Raw genomic sequence first — 22560 nt, 5'->3', positions numbered from 1 at the left:
GGTCTGCCCTCGATGAGGCAGGGAAGAAATAAGCCCCGGCTGTGGCCAACCCTTCCCACAGCAGGCGGGGTGAAGCGCTCCTTCTGGCTTTCCAGAGCGGGGGAAGCGTCACTCAAGTGCGGCCTTCCCCCCTTTAGGCTGCCCCGCTCCCGTTTCCCGACAGCCTCCAGAGTCCCCAGGGCTCCGGCGCCTGGCACTCCCGGGCGATGTGCCCCCTCTCCCCACTGCGGTGGCAGATGACCCGCCGTCATCGCTCCCTCGGTGTCGCCGCGCTGGCCGTCTCCTCCTCCAAATCTGATTCCTCGTGCGCCCCTCCGTTGGTGCCCACCAGTCTCCTCGAATACAGCATCAGCCTGCTCAGCCAGAGCCAGGGCCTGCTCCAAGAGGACCGGCGCAGCCAGCATCATGTGGCCCTGCACCTCAATCGGCGCCAGGGCCCAGAGGAACGCCTGGAGCGCTATCTCCCGGTGGGCCTCCTCCGGGAGAGTAGGGTAACCCTGGCGGGCTAAGTAGGCCACGTCTGCGGCGACAGGACCCAGCGGCTCTCCCGCTAGGCTGCAGCGTTGGGCCAACCTTGCCCACAGCAGTCCCAGCGCCTCCCCTCTCTTGCCAAAACACCTCCGGATGGCCGACGCCAACGCCGTGTAGTTGTACCGCTGGTCCCCGGGTACATCCAGCAACGCCTGGCAGGCCTTCCCCTCCAGGGCAGCGGCGAGGTGGCCCACCATCTCCACCTGAGACCAGCTGTTTGCCCAGTCCGCCATCTGGAACTGGGCCTCAAACATCTGCCATGGGATCTCCCCATTATAACGGCTCGGTCTCACCGGTGCAGGCTGGAGCATGGGTGGCGGGCTGGACCCCGCTGGTCTGGCATCTCCTTCCTGCCACACGGCCTGAGGCAACCCGGGAAAGGGCCCCTCTTCCGCTGAGTAGGTCACCGTGGGGTAGCCCTGATAAGGGCTGTGGCCACTGGCGGTGCTGAGGGGTTGTCCCGGCCCCTGGCGGCTGCTGCTCGCCGTCATCATCGGCCGTTCACTGTCCATCCTCCCGCTTCTGACACCAATGTAATGAATTTCGGTTCGTTGAGGACGAACACAGAGACTCAGACTTGTGGAGTTAAAAACTGCGCTTTATTTCTTCTCCGTCACCACCCGCCAGCAGCACTCCCACGCCCAGAAGAGAGAGAGACACAAGACAAGCCCGCCAAGAGCGCAGGCCCGAGAGAGAGAGAGACAGAGAACTATTTACATGGAAAATGGGCGATCTCCCCAGACTGTACGCCCGTTTCACTGTTACCTGGATACCTCTTGGGGGATATCCTCTATATCCTCTTGGGGGATATTCTAACAACAAATGATTATAAGACGATCTGTCAAAATGCAATGAAATACAATATGCTGGACAGTATGCTTCTCAAAGTGCTTTACGGGATAACAACAATAACAACAACAATTTTACAAGTCCTGGGAGGAAGAATATCATCAATATTAATAATAATAAACTTTATTTTATATAGCGCCTTTAAAGGTGGCTTTATTTTAAAAAAAACTTTTTTTAAATGCATTTGCATTTGCACACAGAGCAGTGTTTACTTGAACATGGAGATGCCATACTGAATAATTCCTGCACACAACCATTGCAGCGGAATTTGCATCGTTTGGCAGGGCTATGATTCATACAAGTGGTGGTGGATTTGGAGACAAAATGTATTTACATTGGGTTGCTGTAAGTGGAGCACTAATAAGCCTAAAGCTCTATTTATTATTTTACAAGAGAATGCACCTGACAAGCTGGACAGTATGCTTCTCAAAGCGCTTTACAGGATAACAATAACAATAACAACAACAATTTACAAGTTCTGGGAGGAAAAATATGATCAATATTAATAATAATAATGAACTTTATTTTATATAACGCCTTTAAAGGTGGCTCCTCAAAGCGCTTTACGGGATAACAACCCATGAAAAAACATTGGCTGGGGGTTGAAAATTCCTGTGAAACTGGTTTGTTTACAATGTACTGTAGACACAGAGTGTTACACCAACACATTAGCATGTTAAAGCGATTCCATTGAGGAGCCTGCACGATAATTGTTTTGATCCTTGATATCTGATCTGCAAGGCCATTTGGCTGCAGCGAATGTGAATTCTGTCTGAAAAAATAAAAGTATTTTAATCAAGATTCCCTTATAAAATTAACGTGAAACAAAACAAAAACTAAAAATAAGATACAATCTATAGACATTCACAACAAACATATCTTAAAACATTTACATATATTGTTAAATTATTACTTGAAATATATACTTTAAGTTACTGAAACAGCCAGTTAATAAAATCGTTGCAATTTTGTTCTTGTTTGGAGGTGGGGATATTCTGACAACAATTGATTTAAAGACAATCTGTCAAAGTGAAATGAAATACAATATTACGGGGGTACCTTTAAAGCGGAGACGACGAAAATAAAGTTTATTATTAATTTGCTGGACAGAGAGGTGAACATTATTATGCAGAAGACAAAGATAACGATTTACATTGCATTGCCAGATTGTGAATCAATAAAAATATTTAATTAAACACGGGTTTGCGATTTAAATGGAAATGGGGGTGACGGGAACTCTTAATCTAAATAAAAATAAAATAAATAAAACAGGTTTTGATAGTTAATAACCAATTTTTATGTGCGAAACACGGGTGATTTTTCTTCCTCCTGATCAGTTTAGAAATCTGCGTACGCTGTAAGGTTTTTACTTCCTAATTAAACTTTTAAAATACGCGTTTCGAATAGAAGCAGCATATGCTCATGTCTTCCTGCTATGTAGAACAGATCAGCAAGTTTTTTTTTTCTTCAATCAGAGGGGTGCCAGATGGTGTCAGCCAATCACCATTCTGTTTAACCCCACATTCTGAAACATTTGTAATTTTTAAAGTCAGAACCTTCTTTCAATAAGTTTGGGAATGTTATGAAGCCCACATGTTTTGGAAGACAATTTGTTCCTTTTAATTTTTGATACTAGAGGGATAAGTATTGTTCATCATATTTACTTTATTGAATGAGAATTCTTCTTTGAAACTTTATATTTTTCAAAAAAAGATATGGTTAGTGCATATTCTGGTCATCTTTGGCGTCAATGGCCTTGTTTTTAAGAATTTTATTTTTGAAACTTTCCATAGCCTGGAAAATATATAAATTATAAATATTGTATATGTTTATTGTATTGTATATCCTATCATTGTTACAGTTGTAGTTTTTTTTGTCTCCTTTTTCTTTCTCTTTAAGTGAAGGTTGCTGTTATAGGTAGAGATGGGAGTGGGGTGAAGGTTTTTTATTACAATTGATTCTGTGTAAAAATAATTAATAAAATATACAAGTAATAGGTTTATTCCATGCTGAAAAAAAGAAGAAAGAGAACACAACGTTTCGGCCATGGAGCCTTCTTCAGGTGCTTTCTTCTTTTTTTCAGCATGGAATAAACCTATTACTTGTTCCTTTGCAGCCTACGCATGCTGACGCAGCTACCCACCTGAATTAATAAAATATGCCAATTTTGAATACTGCAAGGTGATCTGAAAATAACATGGATAATATCTCTGTGTTATTTCACTAGGAATAGCATAATCCAAGAATAAAGTGTACTGATAGGATTATGGAGTGTTTTAGTTCAAATTTGGCTTAACCTGAAGGCTAATCTTCTGGCCAAAGAATAAGGAGGCTAGGACCCCCGAAAAGAACCAAGTTGCACCACAAACCACCAATGCAGAAATAAAGAAAGCATAGAGAAGGTGACAAAAGTGTTCTGCGATGCATGGCTTAAACTGTGGGTCGTTGAATGGAGAGATAAAGGAATGTTTGTTTAAGGGTATTTTGGATTCTAGGTTTAGTGTATACAGTATAAGTGAGGTAAGTCTTGGATGACCAGGGGCCGAGTTGCTTAATGAAATAGGAATGTGTTGATGAACTGTTGAGAACTCAGCTTCAATCTGGAAGGAAGAACCAGGATTGCTCAGCAGCAAAACCAGACTTGAATTCCTTTAGAATTTGCAAGAAGTTCTCACAGTTACAAGACAGTATGGGACTTTTCCTTAGCAAAATCAGGATCAGTGGGAGATGTGAAGCTGAACATAATGGATTAGAGGAGAATGTTTTTTTTCTTTTTTGCTTTTAACTACAGGTTCTGTAGAATGATCGGTTTCAAAGTCAGCAGCTAGATCACCTTGCAACTCACAGCTGGCAACCCACTGAAGCTAAACAGGTGTAAGCTTGGCCAGTACTTAGATGGGAGACCTCCTGGGAAAGTTAAGGTTGCTGCTGTAAGAGTTGTAGTAGGGCCAGTAGGGGGTGCTCACCATGCGGTCTATGTGGGTCCTTATGTCCCAGTATAGTGACAGGGACACAATACTGTTAAAAGGTACCATCTGGTTTTAGACGTAAAACCAAGGTCCTGACTCTCTGTGGTCATTAAAAAATCCCAGGGCATTTCTCGAAAAGAGTAGTGGTTGCCCCGGCGTCCTGGTCAAATTTCCCCCTGGCATTCACCAGTCATGGCCTCCTAATAATCCCTATTTATTAATTGGCTTCATCACTCTGTTCTCCTCCCCACTGATAGCTGATGTATGGTGAGTGTACTGGCTCACTATGGCTGCTATTGCATCATCTACAGATGCAGCCATTCAAAGTGCGCGGCACAGACACCGCGGTACAGATACCGCAGGTATGATGACACGGGATACCGCGGTGCGTGATTGGTTGACCGACAGGGGCACTCGTGGTTCGTTGGTCTGTCGTAGAAAGACTTACTGTAAACGTCTTTACTGTGCCCGTTGTAGATATTGAATTTTACCACTGAAGGGAAATCTTAGTAGCTGAGCATAAAAAGAATAGGAGCATACTGTAACGCGTGTGAAGGCCATAAACGATATTAATTTTGGAACGTAAACATACAGTATATAGCTGGTCTTGGTACTTTAAAGAAAAAAATACACACCGGTATTCCATTTCTCCCTAAACATTGTAAGCTTCGAAGTCTTTAACTAACGTGATACCGGAGTCAACAAGCATACTTTTAGAATTTGATTAAAAGGGAATATAATATGGAATCGCGTATCTAAAGAATTTAATAACGGTATGATTATATCCGTGTACTGCGGCAGGGCTGTGTAGGGCTGTGTCGCCTGCCTGATCATGCGAGCTCTCTTGTAGCCTACTGGTCTAGGTGCCTACTGTGTAGGTGTGACTACTAACTGGCAGGTTGTGTGTTCGAATCCAGCTGGTGCTGAACTCTTATTTTAACAAACATTTCTTCGAAAAAATAGGTAAGCGATATTATGGACAATCAGTTGACTTTTATATTTCAAAATATCGCAACATGATCGATATTTGCGATATTTTGAACATATCTTCCCTTCTGACAGCGGTTCCTGCTTCTATTGTGTGTGTGTGTGCAACAGTAAATTTTTATAGAGAAATGGAGGCTGGACAGTATGCGTTACAATATAAACATTTATATTGATTTAAATCGTGTTCTGATTTAAATCGCAAACGCGTGTTTAATTATGTGTTTTTAATCATAATCAGGCTAATGCATTTCTACATTTTCTGTATGAACCAGCTTAGAGGTTCATACAGAAAGACAGCTTGTGTTTAAATTGAGTGTAAGGTAATTTATGCTTCTAAAGTCATGGTCAGTATTATTGTACTGTGCTGTACTGTGTCACATTATTTTATAGCGTTTTTATTGCGTTATTAAATCCGGTGGCGCTGTGTTAGTTTCCTGACTCACATTATTTAAACTACCACATTGATCATTCATCTCTAAATGATCATAAACCTAATCGCTTTTTCTACATAAACACAGCGTGATTGCTCTCTGAAAATGCTTTTCCTTTATTTTTAAAGTAGGCTCAGATTTCAACTATAGATCGTATTATTATAAACTTTCTTGGAAAAATGTATTTTATGTAAACCATGTTTGCTATTAATTCATTTAGGGCTAAAATACGTTCATTGTCTTCCAATCGAGTCGAGTTGATATTGGAAGCCTGCCACACCCGGACTGTTAAACCAACGCATTAGCACGTCAAAGCCCATTGAGCCAGTATTGGCTTTAGTATCCCCCCCTTCTCCCCTCAATTCAATTCAATTCAAGGTGTTTTATTTGCATGACAGATGGGTACAAGCAGTGTTGGGTATGTATATTGTAACGCTTACGGCAGACAGGCACTGTGTAAGAGCCGGCGCACCAGAGCAGCGCACCGAGGAAGCGTCTGCATTTCTAACTTAGTTTTTAAAATTAGTCAAGCAATATGAAGCATCTCCTTTTACTTAGTGCCTGAGTATTCCATTTCTCCCTAAACATTGTAAGCATCGAAGTCTTTAACTAACACGATACCGGAGTCAACAAGCATACTTTTAGAATTTGATTAAAAGGGAATATAATATGGAATCGCGTATCTCAAGAAATTAATAACGATATAATTATATTCATGTTGCAAAAGAACTGCAACGGACATAAAAACTCCCTTGCTTTTAACAGAGCGTTCCATAATTTCTAACTACGAAAATGCCAGGTGAAAGGATTTGTAAACATATTTTGTTAAAGCAAGTCAGTTTTTTCCACAACACATAAAAGACATTTTTCCAAGAAAGTTTAGCCTTTGTCACTAATGAAACCACTAAATAAAGACATAAATATAGAAATCTTAAGATTTGTTCTATTTAAAGTTGGTAGCAGGATGAACTGTCAGAGTGTATATTTTGTCGCAGAGTTGCTGCAAGATGTTAACAGTGAAAAAGGTATTTAGAAATGAGTTATTTCAAGATGAAAATTTTCAGAATAATTGCAAATCTAGCAGGATAGAGAAAGCACAGAAAACTGGCAGTTAGATTGATCAGATTAGTATGAAAAGTCATTTAGCAAAGGGAATTAGAAGAGTGACAAACTAGTATACTTTAGATCTTTTTTTCTGAACCAGGGACAATCTGATCATGTTTCCCTATAACAATAATAAAAAACTTTATTTGATATATCACCATTAAAGGTGGCATCTCAAAGCAATACAGTAGATGTAAAAACAGATAAAAGGACCACAGATTACAAAGTAAATGCATATAAGAAAGACAAGCAGTTAGAGGTGCTACCAAAATTAGAAAATGAAGCAGATACAGACACTAAGTCTTCTGAAAAGAAAGGTTCTGAGGTTAGATTTAAACTGGCCTTGGTGTGTGTGTGTTTGTGTCTGTCTGTCCTGTGATGGACTGGCGCTATGTCCAGGGTGTATTCTGCCTTGTGTCCGTCGCTTACTGGGATAGGCTCCAAATCCTCTGTACTGGATAAAGAGATTAGAAATGGATGGAAGTAAAGGCACTGTGTGGATGGAACTATACACAGTGTTAGAAACCCACTATGAAATGGCAGCATCTCACTGAGAATAAAACATTTTATACTGCTGGCTTAAGGAAACAGCCTTTCCACCTCTCTTGCACATCAGTATCCATACCTAGTTATTTAAACAAATTGCCTCTAATTATAAACATCTTAATATGCTGGCTCTGTGGATCCGCATCAGCTATGTTTGCCCATTCCTTCAATTCATGTGCATCCAACACACAGTTCAATGCCAGCAACTACACATAATCTAAAATACAATCCTTATTTCAGTATCTATGTAAACATATAGTCTGTTAACTTCATCATCTTCATCAAAAGTATGCCTACTGATACTGATGTGCAAGAGAGGTGGAAAGGCTGTTTCCAGCAGTATAAAATATTTTATTCTCAGTGAGATGCTGCCATTTCATAGTGGGTTTCTAACACTGTGTATAGTTCCATCCACACAGTGCCTTTACTTCCATTTCTAATCTCTTTATCCAGTACAGAGGATTTGGAGCCTATCCCAGTAAGCAACGGACACAAGGCAGAATACACCCTGGACATAGCGCCAGTCCATCACAGGACAGACAGACACAAACACACACACACCAGGGCCAGTTTTCCCATAAACCAATTAACTTACCAGTATGTTTTGGAGTGCGAGAGGGAGTCATATCTCACATATGGAGAAAAACCATGTAACCCAGAGAGAACATGTAAACTCCACACACACAGGATGGCAGGAATTGAACCTAGGACCCCAGTGCTGCAAGATAGCAATGCTAACCACTTTGCCACCATTATAAATGGATGGATATCTTAGTTATCTTTCTAGTTCACAGGTTTGCATGCATAATTTAATTTTGAAAGCCACTGAGACATCAGGTACTACTGTTGTATTTATGAAAAAGAAACAAAACAAAAAACATACTAACAACTGTGCCATCCTACTCCTTAGCTAATACATTTTATTATTCATAAACAGTTAACATTGTTAGCAAAATATTTTGAATTATATTTAACCCTATTTTTTCTTTAGTTTTGTATTTAACTTATTATATGATAGTCAGACTTAATGTATATTTGAACAATGAAAATATATTTTTACAAGATTTTACATTAAGCACTTAAAATTAATATGGTTAATAATAGTAAACTGTAACATGCTGTAACAAGATCGGTTAAACTGCGAAGAAAATGCTTTCAGAGAAAATGTTTCAGGTGTGAAGAACATAGATCTCCAATGCAATTTCAACCAAACCTGTTCCCACACACCCTGCCCCCACTACCATTAGAATATACACAAAGCACTCAAATCTTTCGAGCTAATGATCAGGTGACCCGAGAGAGAGCGAGAGAAACACCAAGGGGTGCGGAACCAGGGAACTATTTACATGGAAAACGGGCGATCTCCCCAGACTGTCCGCCCGTTTCACTGTTACCTGGATACCTCTTTATTTAGAACTCACAAACACTGATTTTTAGTTTAGAAGGATTCAAGTAGGGTTTTAGATGAAAGGCAGCGACCTTAATCAAGCCCAAATCACAATTGAACCCATTCAGAGCCTACATTACATTTTAGCGTTTCATTCTGAGCAGAAGACCCTCACACCTGAAGAAGGGGGAGGTGTTTTTCGCTGGAAATCTCGCCTGCTTCTACTTTACAACCGGAGTGCTGGCTGTGACGAATTAAACCGGTTTTACAAGTTTCAATCACAGACCATGTGACATGGGAGTCAGGAAACTCCACCGGATTTGATAACGCTATAAAAACGCTATAAAATAATGTGACTTGGCACAGAACAAGTTTACAGCACAGTACAATAATAAATGCTGACCATGACTTTAGAAGCATAAATTGCCTTACACTCAATTTAAACACAAGCTGTCTTTAGCCCTCTAAGCTGGTTCATACAGAAATGTAGAGATCCAGGCTCAGAACACACAGCTTCATTAGCGAATACATATGCAGGACAACTAGAGAAGACGTTTTACAGAGGATGGATTTTTAGAAACATCCCATCAGTGACATCACTGAAGTCAACTCCTAGGTACTGTAACTGTCGTGTGGATAGTTTCACAAGAATCAGACAAAGGTTTAAGCATCGCTTGTTCTAGATAAAACTGCATAAAAAAAACAACAACCCATAATGTACTTCTTTGCGGCTCTGTTTGCCCAAATCATATATTCACAACGTGAAATCTAGAAAATAATATTACGTAACCAAAATCCGCAATATGGAAACAGAACCTGTGTAATTGTTGATAGATGATGTACTCGTAACATTTTTTCAAGACGAACTACAACATTTAAAAAATGACTTGTATGTACTTGATATCTCTAATCAATCCACGGGTCCCAGCACGAAACGAAACTAAAACGCATACCGTTTCGCGCTTCTTATTAGTTGCTCAAAAGTAATTTGACCTTATGAAATGCATAATATAAACCTAGAAACATATACGTGAGCAGTACTTAAGCACTGTAGTATCGGTGTTAAGACATACCTCTCAAATACTGTAAATCAAGTTAAAAATATCTCAAGACAGATTCTGGTCATAATGAAACCATGTTTCGTGTATGTTTTCTTTAAAGTACCGAGACCAGCCATATACTGTATGTTTATGTTTCAAAATTAATATCGTTTATGGCCTTCACACGCGTTGCAGTATGCTCCTATTCTTTTTATGCTCAGCTACTAAGATTTCCCTTCAGTGGTAAAATTAGATATGAATAGTCAATACTTAAACGGGCACAGTTAAGACATTAAATATACATATACATACTGTATACAGTACAGTTTGCATACGGTAATATGTTTATGTTCCTAAATCAATCTCTTTTATGAGCATGTGAAAGGCATGGTGAATCACTGTACTTTGCATGATTGGAAACAAATGCGTGATTGCGAAATGCTGTGGTGTTACTTTTACAAAGATGGTCAATGAAAAAAAGAATGTTGACCAGGGCAATACTTTGAGTTTACACTTACAGCTTGTCCAAGGTCATTCATTATTAATACTATTAGTAATATCTTCGTTAAAGACTTTGATGGCCACAGCTCAAACATGAGAGGTTGAGCTTTATTAGCTCCACCTTGCGGAAATTCCGGATACTATTATTTTGCTTGTCGTATTATAGGAGAATTTACGGTAACTCGCGGTATTTACCGGTAGCTTGCGGTAGACTGCGTACAGCGTACCGCAAAATAATGCGGTATCGCCCGCGCATTTTGAATGGCTGCATCTGTAGGTGGGTGCTGCTCATTGGTGGATGTAGAGGGGAGTCCCCATTACCTGTTAAGCACTTTATAAATGAAAGGAATACTTATTTTTATTCATACTGCTAGTTTGGGCTATTAAAAGTATTATTATATTTCTATATTTCTATATTATATTTATATTTCTGGGCTCTGTACTTCTGTGGTCATCATGTCCAATCATATAATTTAAGTTAAAGGATACATAAAATGCACACATATATGACTTTTAACTAACATAGTTATCAGAGATTAAACACCTGGCAGACTTGAGAAGATGTGGTGTTATTCTAATAAACACAACACAAGCTAAAAAGAAATGTCATAGTCTATTTTCAGGAGTTCAGAATAGACAATGTAACCAACTGTCACACTTAAGATAAAAAAGATTAGAACAGCCCCCTCATAAATCAGGATTAGTGTTATATTTCCAAAATAAATGCTACATATTAGCACCATTTTTAAAATTTCTTAAGACAAATACATCTCTTATAAAGCATGTACAATTTTTTTTTTAATTTTATGAGTAATGATAATATAAATTATTTTACTTGTTTAGGTTAACTTGTTTGTTAGGTTAAGTGTCTTTAAAAAGTTTTTTTTTCCCATTCTTATCTGTACTGCTCATAAGGAGCAGTAAGAAGACCAAAGCACTAAACACCCACTTTAAATCAAACAGTATTTGTATTCAGATTTTAAAGCAAATAAAGTGAATTATCTCTTTTTTCACTTAAACTAATGACATACAGCATCTCCCAACATACGATCTTCCCTGTCCTCAGTTGTTCCAATAAATGTTCCAATAACAGTTTGGTCATGTTTTCCAAACATGGAATGGGTGTATATTATGCTTGGATTTTGTTTGGATTTTCCAAAGTCAATGGAGTATTACAAGAGAATCAAAGAAGTAGCAGAATCCATAAACTAGTTATCCCGTAGTGTTTGATAATAATGGAATGTCAAATGTATTGAGAGAAAAACAGATGTATTTAATTACTGAGAAAAACAAAACTACATATAATTGCAGTCAATGAAAATGTTGTATAGAAGAATGTCAAATTAAAATTGTTAGAAACTACTCAAAAGAGAATTATCCAAAGAAAAATCAATAACTCAAAGCACAAGAAATGTGCTAAATAATTTAGTCACTTAAAAAACGCAATATACAGTGACTGAACTGTTCAATACACTGTAAAACAGCTAGGTGGTAAATTTGATCAATGTGGATGTAGTTATAATAATGTATCCAGTTTTTTTCTAAAACAAATTTGTAATTTGAAATATCAACCTTGTGGATTTTATCTTGTAAATCTGAACTTACATAAGATTCATGTTTAAAAAAGGTGACAAATATTGTGGTCATAACACCAAAAGTATTTCTATTTTACATCATTCTTTCGCATGTCATTATATTACAAAAGGACTTCACAAAATGAGAACAAACTGAAATTCCAGAGATGCTGAAAAATGACTAGTGAATTGATATCTCTAATCTCTTAGAGATACATTGAGATACTGCTACCCTTGACGTAAGTTTTTTTTTATTACATTAGTTTTTATTTATGTTATTATATGGTTTCTTTTGATTTACACTAAACTCCTCGGTCTGTTACAGTAGTCTATGGATGTGTAAATGAAGTTTGTGAAACAGCTAGCAGTCATATCACCCTGCAACTCACAACTGGCAACCCACTGAAGCTAAGCTTGTGTGAGCTTGGTTGGTACCTGGATGGGAGACCTCCTGGAAAAAATTAATGTTGATGCTGGAAGAGGTGTTAGTGAGGCCAGCAAGTGATGCTCACCCTTCCTGCGGTCTATTTGGATCCTAATGCCCCACTATAGTGACGGGGAAATTCCTGACTCTCTGTGGTCATTAAAATCCCACGGTGTTTCTCAAAAAGAGTAGGAGTGTAACCCTGGCATCCTGGCCAAAATTCCCATTGGCCTTTACCAATCATGGCCTCCTAATAATCCCCATCTATGAACCGGCTTCATTACTCTGTTCTCCTTCCCACTAATAGGTGATGTATGGTGAGTGTTCTGGCGCACTATGGCTGCTATTGCATCATTCAGGTGGTGGTGGAGGGGAGTACCCACTACCTGTAAAACACTTTGAGTGGAGTGTCCAGAAAAGCACGAGTCAAGTGTAAGCAATTATTATTATTTTTAAAAAGAGATAACAACAGTGACCTGCAAGACTGTGGCAAGAGATGAGAACTTTAACATGTAATAACTGTTTAGCAGCTGGTCTATACATTTGAATATGTCATACATGAGCACAAACCACAAAATACCATACTGTCTTCATGCTGCAATGCTGGTAAATCTACTTAATACCCAACAGATCCTTGAAATATACTCTTCTGTCCTTAATTAGTGTTGCATAATTTTCACACTTTTGCTCTGTAATGATGATGATTAATCCAAAAGGAAATAAGCGAAGGTACATTTAAGATATACTGTTAGTGCTGCTTGCCAATGAACTTCTTGAAATTGACAATGTGAGGTGTTTAGTTTGGAAAAACAAATTCTTCTGTAAAACATAAAATTCTTCTGAAGTGAGAACAAGTAATCAAATAAATTGAACTCTGAGATGTATTTTACTATTTTAGTATGCATAAAAATAATACTGTTCTAAGTCTTTATTACTTTATTGAATTAGGTGAAATACAAATTATCCTAAATTAATTTTGGTTTCTGATATTATTAAGTAAAGTGGATCATAATTGTATCCTTTTAATGGAAAAAATGACATGTTTCCCCCCAAAAAAACATGAAAGATCTCAAAAAGGATAATGATCACACTGGATACAATATGTGCCAAAAATGAAGGGTCTATAAATAACACAGAAAGTTCAATGCTCATCATATTGAACTGCCTGAAGAAAAGCACATCAACAAATTTCACAAGTAATATTTTGCAGCCCTTGGTTAACATATCTGTAAGACTGGCCCTTATAAGACAATGGCATGGATTATTTTCACTTTCATCTGGACTGAACTGCTCAATAAAGTGTTTGATGTAAATTAATTCTCTCTGTGAGCCTGTCAAAGCATCAGGTTGACAAGTCAAGTGAGTTTCATTCCTCACATAATCATTTCAGTTAATTAATTGCCTTGCAGGCTAGCAGAAAAAATATTAATCCTCAGACCTGCTAGTTCTGAAGGAATGGTGCCACAAATACTTGATACAGAAAAGTAAAAAGTCTGTTGTTTAAAATAGATTAAGGGGATTAGTATTTTAATAGATCTTAAAAGCAAAGTGCTTCAATTAATTTGTATGCTTTTAAAACTTGATGTTGGTATAAAACAATGATTGCACATTAACAAACATTTTAATCAGTACTATGTAATTAAAACAGCGGGATTGTCGATTCAAAGGAGACCTTGCCTTGTACACACAACCACATTGCACCTACAACAAATTCTGTTCCTCAATTTATTTTATTAATTTGAACAATAAAGCATACAGACATTCAAACTGTTAAATTGCCTGCATGCATCCTGTGACTTTTTATGGCATTATCTACTCACACACAAGGTTTGGGGAAAGGCATAAAGTCCATTAAAAAGGCCACAAGTATTACTCAAGACTTTAAACCATGAATGCATTCCAAAGCACCACTCATTAGTGGGACCAAAAAGCATCAAATATGGAGTGTTACATCTGTATATAAAGGCTGTCTAATTTGTATCATCCTCAGTTAGGAACATTCATTAATGAGGAAGTCACTGTAACTCTGTAATTCTCTACATTCACCAACAATCCTTCAGAAACATTTTAGAACAAGACATGATCAAGGAGTCCCTTATGTATTTATACAGCAATTTATATAGCGTTCAATTTTATAATTAATATATCCCTTGGGAATTAGCTTTCAATTATCAGTTGTGGGGGGGTTATGGTTAGCACTGGGTTCAATTCCATGTTTACATAGGTTTCTTCCAGGTACTAGTTTCCTTCCACAATCCTTATAATAATAATAATTTAAAAAATCTATTTTATATAGGGCCTTCAAAGGTGGCTCCTAAAAGGGCTTTACAGAATAACAACAACAGCAATAAAAAATACACGATATGCACAATGAGAATACACAATGAGAGGATACAGTAGATGAGGTAATGAATACAGTTGGAGCAGAGGGGTAAAGAATAGTTACTGTAAGTAAAGGCCCATCTAAAGAAGAAGGTTTTGAGAGTAGAACAGAAAGTCATTTTTTCTGTAATAAAGTCACATACTGTCTGATAAGACCCTTATTTTTCACGGAGTGGGTGTTTAATAGTTGTGTTGATCTTGCCAGTCTCGAGGAGCCAGAGGGCAGAGTGGGTTCCAGTCATGGTAGTGGGAGTACATTTTTTTTGTCGGCGTGATGCGGGATGGTCCTGCAGCAGGACAAAAGAAAGAAACGGCATCCTGTGCTGCGGTGAATATAATGCATTGGTCGCAGAATCCCAATATTACAGCACTAATCGTACGTTTTTTTACAGGAAATCATTTCGTTTCAGTTGCAGAGTTGCAGTGAGGAATACCTTAGAAATGTGTTCGAGGAATCCGCGATGATGTGACAAAAACCGGGAAGGAAATCCCGAAACGGCATTAGCAGGTGGTTAAAAAAGTCCTTAGTTGAACAATTCCAGCAATGAGTAGTCTGCAGTAGAAGCAGTCACAGTGGAAGTCCGTTTGTAGATTGCAACCCGGAGCAGCTAAAAATAATTAAAAATGAGGGAAACAGAGAAAAAGGTAAAAAGAAAGAAACTGGAAAAAAGTAGATAAAAATAAAAACTGTCAAGAAGAATGACAGCCAGACGCGTGTGAACGTTCTCTCTCAACCGGAACTGGAAGATCAAACAAAAAGACATGCTGTCTGGGAAGTTAATTTGCTTCTGTAAAATTGACACTCGTGTGAGTACTGTACGTATGTTGGTATCTGTGTTTCCCCTGCAATGGACTGGTGTCCTGTCTAGGGTGTATCCTGACTTGTGCCCAGTGCTTCCCAGGAAAGATTCTAGGCCATCTTCATCCTGAATTGGATAAGCAGTTATTGAAAGTGACTGTGGAGGACTTCAGAAATCTTACCATTATAAATGTGTCCCTGAACAGATTTAAAATATAGTATATATGGTATATCATTATAAACTGTCCGTTGATTATGAGAAACAAGTAGAATTTTAGATGACTGCAGTTATACATTTATACAAGTCAGGATATTGTCACTGATAATTTTGCCTACATTTTAAAGGGACACAGGACCTTCAAAATGACCTATATCAATGAGGTTGGAATGCAGAACTACTGTAAGCTGAAAAGAACATGTAGGGGACAAGGTTGCCTCACTTCATGCCTCTAGTACAGAAAAAAAGTCTTCCTGGAGCATTCTATTTGTGTCCTTCAACACAAAAATAGCACACATCCATGGGAAATCCTTCATGTAGCATTGGATCCATTGGAATAGCTGTTCACAATCATTTTTCCCCAGATTGTTCACCATACTTAGCCAAAATAGATTAGCATTTTGAGGATTTTTATTAGCAAATTCAAAGAATTAAATGAACAAAATACCATGTATTTTAAGGATTATAAATAGTACGTAAAATATATTTATTATATATATATTATATAAAATGTTTGCAAATCATATAGGACATTGAAAATAATTAAACTGCCATATTAGAAGACAGTGGTAAGCAAAAGTACTTACACATTGATGAATTAAAGCTAATAGCCATGAGGCTCTGAAGTAGCAATTTATATTAGTTTACATGCATAACCTACCCAACACATTCAAAGCAAAAAAGCAAAAATAAAGAAAATAGATAATTAATATGAAAGAAAAATGGAAAAGTCATAATTGCATAAGTATTCTAACCATTTGCTGTGGCATGAGGGTCATGGGGGAGTCTGAGTCTATCATGGCAAGCAATGGGCACCAGTCCTTGACAGGGCAGATACAAACATGTGCACACTCACACCAGAGTCAATTCAACAATTAACCTACCAGTATGTCTTGGACTGTGGGAGGAAACTGGAGCACGCAGTGGAATTGTTGTGCTCAATTGATATATTTATTAAGTTACATTACATTAACAAGCCACACAATCTGTGTTCAATAATAGTGGTTAATTTGATTCAGAATAAATACACCTATCCCTAAGGTCCCTCAGTCAGATTGTAAATTCCAAGCAAAGATTCAACTATGAAGACCAAAGAGCTTTCAAAGCAACTAAGTGATAAAGGCTAATAGTGACTTTGAAAGGGTTACAGAATTTAGTGAGAAATATTCAAGGGGAAAAGTTTATGGAATGGTCGCTCTATAAAGGGGACATTTATAGAACTAAAATAAAAACATCTCACAAATCCTGCATGGGGTTTAAGAGAAAGCACATCAGACAACACAGAAGTGCAAAGCTTTACACAAGATGCAAAAAATAATCTTTCAGCAGGACAGTGATCCAAAGCACAAAATCAAATTTACACTTGAGAAGTCTAAATACAAGAAGTGAATATCCTTGATTTGCCCAAAGAACTGACTTGAATCCCATTGAGAATCTGTTAAAAGACTTAAAAGAACTATAACTATAAATATAAATAAAGCTAGTCCCAAGCAATCTGAGAAAGCCTGTGCAAATCTGCCAAGAAGAATGGGGTTAATTTGCACAAAGCCAGTGTCCAAAATGTGTACAGACTTCAAAGTTCACATCTCCGAATACTTAAGCAATCAAGACATTTCATTTTTTCTCTTTAGTTTTGTTGACATTTACTGTAACTTATCTTATGCTTGGAAGTCTGAAGTCTAATAAAAAGAGTACATTTTGTAATTTAACACAATCGGACAAGACATGAATGATTTAAATACTTTCGTTAAAGTGAGTTTTTTTGTAAAAATGATTCCTCCCCGAGATAAATTGTTTATACCTGCAGTGATGTGGTGGTTAATTTACAAGACCAATTAGAAATCTCACCAATAACGTTCTGTAAGTTTCCTTATGGTTACAAATTCAAAGTATACGATATACAATTTTTTTAGTACAACAACAAAATGTGCCTAACACAGCAACAATAGTTGCTGTGGAGCCTTCTTTGCATATGGATTATCAGGATACAGGGATACTAGGGATATCAGAATTACCAGTGTACCAGGATTACCAGGATACCAGGGAAACCCTTGTTGTCTGTTGTTGAATAAAAGGGCTACAGTAAATTCCCATATAATCTTCCATTACCTTCTGTATAAATTCTGTATTTCATATTGTACCCACAGTTTAACACAAACTGATCACAGGAATTAATGGGACAAAAATATACAATAAAGCAAAAAAAATACAATAAAGGCAGCAGAGAATCACAAAAAGCTAAATGAAAGAATGTTACAACATTTTGAGGTTTGCTACATTTATTATTATTTTTTGTGTAGGTTTTTCGCAGTCAACAGCAGTGGAAACTGTTCTCATTGAGCACCTGATGTGCTTTTCCTGATGGAGATGACATTGGAGCCCCTATTGAGAACACTCTATTGAGTAAAAATACAGTATATACAGATGCAGCCATTCAAAGTGCACGGCACAGACACGTACCGGGGGTAATTGGCTATGGCCTCGTGCATCGTGACGCGCGTTGACTCAAAATACCGCGGTACGTGATTGGTTGACCGACAGGGGCACTCGTGGTGCATTGGTCGGTCGTAGAAAGATTTAAATGTCTTTACTGTGCCCGTTTTAGTATTGAATATTTATATGGAATTTTACCACTGAAGGGAAATCTTAGTAGCTGAGCATAAAAAGAATAGGAGCATACTGTAACGCGTGTGAAGGCCATAAACGATATTAATTTTGGAACATAAACATACAGTATATGGCTGGTCTCGGTACTTTAAAGAAAAAATACACACCAGTATTCCATTTCTCCCTAAACATTTTAAGCATCGAAGTCTTTAACTAACGTGATACCGGAGTCAACAAGCATACTTTTAGAATTTGATTAAAAGGGAATATAATATGGAATCGCATATCTAAAGAAATTAATAACGATATAATTACATTCATGTACCGCAACACAAGAATAGTACACATTGTCTGTTGATAATGTTTCTGTAGGGCTTTTTCAGCACTCCTCATGTGACCTTGCTGGTGGCGCTGTGGGTTAGGTTCCTGACTCCCACATCACTTGGTGGGTGTTCGAATCCAGCAGGAGCCATGACTTTTTTTTTAACAAACATTTCTTTGAAAAAATAAAACTTTTCCCTGGGTCAGAGATTAAATATAACTTCACTCGCACCAAACAAATTTATATTTCTAAATATCACAACATGATCGTATTTAAGTCATTTTAATAACAATGAATAGTCATTTATGTGTTACAATATAAACATTTATATTATTTAAATCGTGTTTTGATTTAAATCGCAAACCCGTGTTTAAATATATGTGTTTTTTGATTCACAATCAGACAAATGCAACATAAATTGATATATTTGTCTTCTAAGTATCTTAATAAACTTTCAGCATAGCTTTCTCACTGTTTAGATTTATTTTTCTTGGGATCTTGGGATCAAACGTGGAAAGATTAGATTGTAATCGTTTTTATTTTTTAAAGACATTTTAGAAAAGTATAATCTATACTAAAAAGCTGTACACCACCTGCTATAAAGATACATATTGTAATACTTTCGGGTTCGGATAGGACAGACACAAGAACTCAGACTTGAGGAGTTAAAGCAAGTTAAAGCCTTGATTTTATACAGTATATCACCTTTAAAAGTGGCATCTCAAAGCAATACAGTAGATGCAAAAACAGTTAAAAGGACCTCAGATTACAAAGTAAATACCCAACACTGATTGTGCCCATCTGTCATGCTAATAAAGCACCTTGAATTGAATTGAATTGAGGGGGGGAGGGCGAGCAAGAGAGCATAGCCAGGACAGACAGGCAAATAAGATACACTCCACAGACATTCACAACAGCGACATATCATAAAACGTTTGCACATATTGTTAAATTATTACTTGTTTTTCAGGAAGTTAAAAAAACACTTGAATTACTTATCCAGTCTCTCAAAATAAAATTATTTTTCAAGCAATGCAACTAACGTCGGGCAAAAAATGTTGTTTTTTTTTAATCCAACATTGACAGCCACATCTTGTCAGTCAGCTCTTTTTTCTCTATTTGAATTGAGGCGATTCAAACAACTTGGGATAACAAGTGGTCTCAAAGTCACCGAGCTCACAGAGCTTCAACAACAGATGACAATTTCCTTAGTCCTTCCTTAGTCTTCCTGAAATTGTCAGATTATGAGTGAATAAAAGCATTTTATTAAAAACATGTTTGCGTTTGTTTGGGAGCTATATTATGTATTTTTTTATATGTAAGATATAATGATGTGTTCCTGCTTACACATCGCACGACTTTAAAAGGTTTCGATTCACATTATCTGGTGAGCCTTGTTTTGTCAAAGGACAGCACAAAAAAAAACAGACAATACACATGGGGGATCGAGAATAGTTTTTTGGTGTTTGTATAGATGAAACATTCCTAAAACGTATAACGTAACAAAATTAAAGACGATTAAAATCTGTAATCTTTCCACTTGTATGTCATCGGAAAATACAAGAAGTTTCTGCTTTGTCTAAGAATGGTATCAAAAAGTAATCTAAGTGGTGAGAAAGCTGTGCTTAATGATAATTAAGGGACTTAAAAGTAAAAAGAGATGCTTCATATTGCTTGACTAATTTTAAAAACTAAGTTATAAATGCAGACGCTCTCTCGGTGCAGCGCCGGGTCTAAATATCTAAATATACATTCGCCCGGGCAGAGGCTGAAGAGCGCCCGGCTGGGGTGCACGGGGAAGAGCAGGACAGGAGTGAAAGTGGTCAGGGCGGGGTTTAGGAAGGCCACTGACCAGTGCGGCTGTCCCACAGTGAAGCGGGCATACAGTCTGGGGAGGTATCCGTTTTCCTTGTAAATAGTTCCCTGCTTCTGCACCCCTGGGTCTTACTCTTTCTCTCTTTACTCTCTCTCTCGGGCGCGCGGGCAGTGTGTTGGCTCGCGCTGTTGGCGGGCGGGGGCGCGGGAGAGCCAGGCTAGCAGGTGGTGACGGAGAAGAAAAATAAAGGCTTTCACTTCCTTTAACTCTGCAAGTCTGAGTTCTTGTGTCCGTCCTATCCAAACCCGAAAGTATTACAATATGTATCTGTATAGCAGGTGGTGTACAGCTTTTTAGTATAGATTACACTTTTCTAAAACGTATTTAAAAAATAAAAACGATTACAATCTAATCTTTCCACGTTTGATCCCAAAATCCCAAGAAAAATAAATCTAAACAGGGAGAAAGCTATGCTGAAAGTTTATTAAGATACTTAGAAGACAAAGATACTGTATCAATTTATGTTGCATTTGTCTGATTATGATTCAAAAAACATATAATTAAACACGCGTTTGCGATTAAATCAAAACGCGATTTAAATCAATATAAATGTTTATATTGTAACGCATACTGTACAGCCTCCATTTCTCTATAAAAAATTAAAAGATCGTGTGCGCAGCCTAAGAGGGGGGTCAACTGTCAGTGACAGTTGACAATCCTCCATACACCCATGTGAAAAATTAATAATGCCAATGTAAACGTCGTATTTACAATTTGTTGATAATACAAATGTTATGTTCTCTAAAGCTTTGTGATAGTTGACCCAGGCAGCAAAAGATCAGCTACACTGGTAAGATGCAACACCGAAGATATGATTAATAACCTTTTAAATCTGAAGGGAGATCTAAAGGGATCCCCCCCACACACACACACAATAGAAGCGGGGACCGTGGTCAGAAGGGAAGAATTTGACTATTCATTGTTATCAAAAATGACTTAAATTCGATCATGTTCTGATATTTAGAAATATAAAAGTCAATTAAATGTCCATAATATTGCTATTCTATTTTTTCAAAGAAATGTTTGTTAAAAGAAAAGTCACAGCACCGGCTGGATTTGAACACACAAACTGTAGGTTTAGTAATCAGGCATGTAGACCAATGGGCTACTAGGGAAGTCACATGAAGAGAGAGACGAAACAGCCCTACACAGCCCTGTCGCAGTACACGAATATAATCATATCGTTATTAATTTCTTTAGATACGCGATTCCATATTATATCAGCAGAAAAGCTTAAAACTACCACTTTTTTACATGCTATTTCACATGTTAGTTAAAGATTTTGATGCTTAAAATGTTTAGGGAGAAATGGAATACCGGTGTGTATTTTTTCTTTAAAGTACCGATTCCTGGAATCTGACTGGCTGACACCCTTCTGAAGTGGTTCCATAATATCTGGTATACGGAAAAGAAAGCGTTGATAAAAAAGCCTGGATTCTCATGTATCTGATACAAGTATCTTTTAATACAGTCTTTGATGTGCTCTTGAGTATCCTTGTGATATTTTGAGCTCTGGTTGAATGATAAGTGTCGCAGTTTAAATAATGTTCGTGGTTAGAAATTATGAAACGCTCTGTTAAAAGCAAGGGAGTTTTTATGTCCGTTGCAGTAAAAGAAAATACCTGACAAAGTAGGGCTTGGACAGATTCCAAGTGCTTGTACAAATGTGCTAAAGAAATTAGCAAAAAAAGTAATTCCTTTATCGTATTGGCTAGCTAATGTCCTGTCCTCGTTAGTTAGATCTACAAAATGCTGTGGTGTTTGTCAAAGAAAAAACTAAAAGTATTTTCGTTTAAAATGACCGTTAGAAAGAATGTGGACCAGCGTAATACTTTGAGTTTACAGCTTGTCCAAAGTCATTCATTATTAATACTATTAGTAATATCTTCGGTAAAGGCTTTGATGCATAAATATTTCTGATAAAGGTAGGTTGTGTACTTTTGTCCAACTGAGCAATCTTGCTTTCATAAAATATACCAACTTTTTAATGACTGATGATTAACATGCTGTAATA

General features: G+C 37.6%; 1 pseudogene; it reads left to right on the top strand.

The window, feature by feature from the left end:
* The window catches only part of LOC148821776 (uncharacterized), an 86410-nt pseudogene that overhangs the window by 27603 nt on the left and 36247 nt on the right, over positions 1-22560 (top strand).

Source organism: Atractosteus spatula, chromosome 13 (assembly GCF_055471065.1).
Source record: "Atractosteus spatula isolate fAtrSpa1 chromosome 13, fAtrSpa1.hap1, whole genome shotgun sequence".
Lineage (NCBI taxonomy): Eukaryota > Metazoa > Chordata > Actinopteri > Semionotiformes > Lepisosteidae > Atractosteus > Atractosteus spatula.
The sequence above is the reverse complement of the archived record's forward strand: the minus strand, read 5'-3'. Positions and strand labels throughout refer to the sequence as shown.